This window comes from Hyperolius riggenbachi, chromosome 1, assembly GCF_040937935.1.
Source record: "Hyperolius riggenbachi isolate aHypRig1 chromosome 1, aHypRig1.pri, whole genome shotgun sequence".
Classification (NCBI taxonomy): domain Eukaryota; kingdom Metazoa; phylum Chordata; class Amphibia; order Anura; family Hyperoliidae; genus Hyperolius; species Hyperolius riggenbachi.
Window position 1 is genome coordinate 255318967 of NC_090646.1, and position 6739 is coordinate 255325705.

At 41.8% G+C, this 6739-nt stretch overlaps 1 pseudogene; it reads right to left on the reverse strand.

Moving 5' to 3' along the window:
• Nucleotides 1–4404: 4404 nt before the first annotated feature.
• Nucleotides 4405–5039, reverse strand: LOC137571750 (UDP-glucuronosyltransferase 2A1-like; annotated as a pseudogene).
• Nucleotides 5040–6739: the final 1700 nt, after the last annotated feature.

Genomic DNA, 6739 nt, shown 5'->3' on the forward strand with positions numbered 1-6739 from the left:
AACATGTCAGCACAAAATAAACGCATTGCGGGCAACATTTCAGCACAAAATAAACGCAATGTGGGCACATTTCACCTGGAAAAAAAGCATTTACTCACCTGAAAGAAGTCCCCTCCCCTCACGCAGCCGGCCTCTGGTGTGTGTGTGCAGCTCCCCCGGACGATCCTCCTCCAATCTCCCGCGCTCACAGGCAGAGCAGGGCTACGGCAAGATGGCGCCCGAAGCCCTGTACTGGAGACACAAATAGTCTCCAGTACAGGGCTCCACTTCCGGACACCATCTTGCTGTAGCCCTGCTCTGCCTGTGCCTACCGGAGAACAATGCAGGCTGCTGGAGCGGGGCTGCGGGGAATGAACTAGCGCAGCGTCTATGAGACGCTGCGGCTAGTTCATGCAGATACGGTGGCCAGAGTCCCGAGGCCGGGACGTCCTGCTGCTAAAAGCGGGACGTTTCCCTGGACCTCATGCAGCCTGGGACAGCGCCCCCCGAAGGCGGGAGGTGTCCCGGGTAAAGCGGGACGTATGGTCACCGTACACAAGCACCATACATACAATCTATCCAAACACATACACTGTACTTACAAACTACACACACACTGTAAATACCCACACAGCACACAAACATATTGTACATGCAATCTATACACACACACACACACACACACACACACACACACACACACACACACACACACACACACACTACATACAATCTATGCATTTACACAAGCACCATACATACAAGCTATCCAAATACATACACTGTACTTACAAACTACACACACACACCACAATCATACTGTACATCTGTACATGCAATCAATACACACACAAACACACACACACGCACACACACACACACTGAGAATACCCACACAGTACACAAGCACACTATACATACAATATATACATACACTACATACACACACATACACACACTACATACACACATACACACACATACATACACACTACATACACACACTACATACACACATTCCCACTGTAAATACCTACGCAACACATAAACATACTGTATATGCAATCTATACACACACATAAAATATACAATCTATGCATATACACAAATACTATACATACAATCTATCCAAACACATACACTGTACTTACAAACTACACACAGACACAAACACACTGTACATACCCATGCAGCACACAAGCATACTGTACATGCAATCTACACACATACTAACACACACACACTTCATACAATCTACTCAAATACACACACACTATACAAACAATCTGTGCAATCACATACACTGTACTCACAAACTACACACACAAATATCTTGCCCTTATGATGCGCCTGACCATAAGCATTCAGCTGACTGAAATTTACCTATACCAAATGTTTGTGGACTGTGGAATAACAAGATTTGGGTATCTGTATCAAACCACATACGAGCATGCTCAAGCCTGATGATTAGTTGTATGGACAGCATCACAAGAGTTGGGGCATGCTGCTCACAATTTGGAAGTGCTGCAGTTTTCAAAGAAAACAAATTAAAGGGATCCAGCATAAAAAAAGATTCAGGACAAGGGGGTATAATGAGGGGAACCAGAAAAAAGGGCGCAGGAGCCCTTCCGGAAAAAAACAGCGCCGCCATAGGTATCTATTGCAAAAGGAGGGAAATTTGGGTGCACTGCAGCGCCCGCTATCAGGTGCCCCCCAGCACCAAAATTTAACTTCTTTCGTCACAAATCACAGTCGCTATGCAATACCACAATGCCTATCAATGCTATCAGGCAACGAAATGTAGTATTTCTACCGCTAATCAAGCGCTTCCCAGGGCAGAATCTTACCTTTCTAGCCACATATTGCCGCTTTGACAGTGAACATTTAAATGCTTCATGTGACACCACAAGAGCAGTCCAACATACCCTGCGATCTATTACAACAAATTTGTCATCTTGTTCTGTACTTACAGTATATGATGTCAACATAATATCCACACTTTACATTACTATTCACATCAATACATGTCTGTGACAAATCTTTATTTGGAATTCCAGGGAAATACTAATCTGCTGCACAAAAGGTGATATAGAACCATAGCTTAATTTTTCAACTCTTAGGTCCCTTGGCATTAAGTACAGTGGTGAAGTCTGTGGGGAGTCTGCTTCCATTAATGTCTTCTTCTCTCGTCCTAATTATAGTCATTAGATGATGGTCCTGTCAATCAAAGTAGCTCCATAGAGCCGAGGACAGAAAAGTACAGGTCTAGTAGTGGCCATTTTGTGTTGCTTGGGGCATTGGAGCAATGGATCAACAGACTTAGAAGTAGCAGGGACCATGGACCCGGCCACACTGGCTGCATCTTCTCTTGGACCTCCAGCATGTTATTACGTAATGAAGGAAAGGTGCTTCTGCGAGAATGAAGATGGGAATACGCAGAGCCATGGACTGACACAGCCACATACAGCAACTCCATGAACTCACTGCAAGTACACCTTTCTGTACGTTAATAATTGTGTCCTGAGGCAGCAGTGACAGAGGAGTGCGCCTGCTAGGACAGTAGTGATGCTACTCTGCCGAATACTCTGCAGGGGCCCCGGGCAACAACAGTTGCGGTAGTCCTGGGAGTCATGACATGACAGCAATTGCCTAGGTTTCCCCTACAGCAATGCTGTCCCTGCATCTTAGTTGCTGTTACCGAGCTTTATCTCACTTTCTGTAAGTACAGGAATTGACGGAAATTCCCTCACACAGCACACAAAGCGAAAAAAAAGCCCATAATAGTTCCCAACCATTTTCCATGCTATCAACTATTAAAATGCTAGTTTTGTTTGACGATCTTAGAACCCCTTTCGCACCTTCAATTTCATTGGGTATTTTTCAGACAAATGTGGCTCAGGCTCATTGAATGGCAACTCTATTGCAAGAGAACCCAACTTATTGATAGAATTCACCACTGATGGGGTTTTCCTCTTATGGATAGAGCAATTTTCATCTTTCAGGCAGCGCACCTCCCTTTCATTCACAAATAACTTTATCACTACTTATCACAACAAAATGATATAGATCTTGTTTTTATATCGCCATCAATTAGGCTTTTTTTAAGTGGTACATTTTGCTAAGAATTAACTTAATTCTAAATGCATTTTAGGAGAATAATAAGAAAAAAATTGAAAACAATCATTATTTCTCTGTTTCCGGCCATCATAGTTTTAAAATAATACATACTACCATAATCAAAACTCAGGTATTTTATTTGTCCATTTGTCCCGGTTATTACACCATTTAAGTGAACCTCCGGACTAAAAATCTGCTCAGCAGAACTGAAAAGGTTTGGTGTTCCTTTAACAGGTTCAAAGCATCAGAACTTTGTTTTTTTACCAAAGCATCATTTTTAGCTGCATTTTTAGCTAAGCTCCACCCATCAAAGACAACTGCCTGGGCTTTTTTTCCCTGATGCTGTGCAAAGCATGATGGGATTTCCTATGTTGTTATTCATGTTGCCTAGCAACTGGGAGGGGTGATCGGCACACAGGACAGTTGGAACTGTGTTTCATGCTCCCTGTCACCTCCTTTCAACCAAAAAGATAGCGGCTCTCATGAAATCAAACATTTGCCTGTTCTTTTAAAACAGGGTGGGTAAGAGATTATATTACCTATCTATTTTAATTAACATAACTAATGTAACTAAATGACAGTATGTTTGTTTAGGCTGAAGTTCCTCTCTAAATTATGTTTATATTGCAATGTATGGCACCGATATTTTATTTGGAAGCAAAGGGGCATTTTTTTCAGGTTTGCTTTTTACAAGCTCATATTTTGAAAAATAACAGTAATATACCCTCTTGACATGCATATTGAATGTGTTCAGTCCCTAAAATAACTATTTATGTATTGTTTTTTAATTGTCATTTTTTTTTTATTTTTTTTAATGCAAAACTTTTATTTGAGTGTTTTTGGGAGAGTGTAGGAGGTAAGGAGTTAATTTTAAATTATCTGTAGGTCTTTTTATTGAAATATACTGTATGTATGTAGGTGTAATTTTATTATTTGGCCACAAGATGTCCTCATACATTTTCTTCCTGCCGTGTACAAATAGTATGCGAACAGGAAGTAATGAGTGCATGTGTAATTCCGTTTTGTTACAATGACTGTGGCATCTCATTGATGCTGGTGATCATTGACACGGGGACTTAGATCAATGAATGGGAACTGTGTTCCCATTCATTGATCTCCCCTCTAACAATCGGCAGTGAGAACGCATGTGGGAGCAAGCGTGGGAGCGAGCGGCGGCAGGAGGTGTATATCACACCCCTGGGATGGGAACAGTCTTCATGCAGGATGTAGATATACTGCCGCAGACGTGGCTAGTGGTTGAATAATTAATAGAGCTTACCTAGCATGCCACTGTAGTATGAATCCCACTCACTCAGAAAATGACATTGTGTCTGTCAGCTCAGACAGAAAAGCTGGAGTGTATGATGGGACTGAAGGCAGCTATCCACAGTAGCACTGCAGAGGCCGGCGTAAACCTTAATGAATACATGAAAGGAATACCCAGCTTCATGGCAATGAGGTCCCACATGCAGCCACAGGATCAGATAATAGCAGGCTGAACTGGCTTGATGTCAGCTTTGCCATGAGTTCTGGGTTTTTAAGAACAGCATCACAATTCTCCTTAATCAGCACATTTATTTCAATTATTTATTTCCATAAATCGCCTGTAAAACTGGAAAAAGTTCATATTTGGCTTTTCAAACATCCAAAGCTTAACAAAGTTATCGATGATTGACAGAGTAAATTTTTTTTTCATAATTAACTTGATAGAACTCATAATTCTCTAAAATCTTGTCATTGTTAACGTAAGCAGCGCCTGTAGATAAGAGCACTGTCACGCTATGGTTCCGCATGGTCAGTTCATCTATGATATTTTTTATATTAAGCCAGTGGCTTGCTTCTGTTGGCCAAATTAAAACATTTCCACAAAGCACAGGTGCAGTGAGGACCACTTGTAGCATAAATAGTCCTTCAAGGTTTAATATTCTAGGCAATTTACCCATCCTACCAATTCCGCACAAAAAAATCTTGCCAGCCTTTAAGAAATTTTAAAGATAATGATTCTAAAGACCGTAACAGAGGATAGATGCCTAACTGAGCGCAAGCAGTCTAGTTCTGAGTTTAACATCTGTGGAATTCTTCATAAAATAGTATTATGATACAAGGATTAACACCCACAGATTCTTGTGTCCTTTTATGATAGGAGAGAATATCAGGTAACTGTGCAGTTTAGCAATGTCATAATTCTTAAAGTATGTGTAATGCTCCAATACTAAAGAAAAAGGGCTTTCTCTCATCTATAAAGTTTAGTGAACATTCCCCTCAATCTCTCCATTGGCAACACTAGAAAACTGATTTCTACTTTATAGGGAACCCCAGGTGAGAGGGATATGGATCTTCCTGATCCTTTGTCTCTAATACTTTTAGTCATTGACCCTGAACAAGCATGCAGAAGATCAGGTGCTCTGGCTCATCTGCCTCTGGTTTTACTGGATTAGCCATATGCTTGTGTCACAGGAGCCGTAGTGGGTGGAACGCAATTTGCCTTCCAATCGGTTTCAGCACACAGACCATGCAAACTGTGGTCGCAATCGGTGCAAGGAAATCGATGTAATTTGGGCAGCAGCTCAACTAGAAGGGAGCCTGTGAGGTACGGTAATTACAACTTACACACTATTTCAGGGTATATCTGCCCCCACCACTGGTATGGGCCAGTGGTCCCTACCAACTGACTGACTGATCCTGCAAATAAAAAGGTTAAAAGAGATATCAATAATAGTAACGACTCCTCAGAGACCAGAGTTCAGATTCTGTGTATGGCTGTATAGCAGGTGTAGCGGAACAGTAAAGGACTTTGATAAAGTCTTTATTTACGTGCAATATAAATAATTAATATATACAGAAAATTATTAAAATCAACAATTATTGAAACATTAATAGCCGGTATGAAATAAAAAGGGAGAAAATACTTAGGATTTGTGGAAAGATGTCCTGTTGTGGGAAAACTTGTAGAGTTCCTTTTGTTTCAGTTCAAAGTTCAGAGTTCAGACCAGGTGTATGCCAGCATATCCTCAAGCTGGCACAGATGTGATCAAAATGGTGTTTTTCTATGTCAGGAAACGCTGGTCCCAGCTATGACAAAGAACAGGACGAGGAACAGCTGGAGTTGGAGCAGGAATTGGATGCCCCCACTGCCGAGGGACAGAGCGGTGCACGATGGACTTCCACAATTTAGCGGGAATGGACAGCAGAAGAGGAAGAAAGTGATGCTGGTGACGAATATAGTGCATCACAACAATCACAACGCTCACAAGAACATGAAGACAGAGGAGTCTGGCAGGACTCTCTGGCACACATGGCTCAATTCATGCTAGACTGCATTGAACGCGGCCCGCGCATTATTCACTATTCATTATTATTCATTATTCTGGACAACACCAATTACTGGGTTTATACCCAGTTTATACAAACACAATGTTAAAAAACTGATTGAAGAAAGTGTCAGACAGGTCAAAAATGGAACAATTCCAGCAGGCCCTTGAGGATGGAGACTTTAGAGAGGAGATTGACATCCTCCTCCTTCTCTAGCCAGTTGTATGCCGACAGACTGACTTCAGCAAACCCAGGAGGACCAGGAGGGCAGCAAAGAACACAAGCTGCTGCTAGTGCCCAAAAGGGAATGGTATTGGCAGTGTCCTTGGAG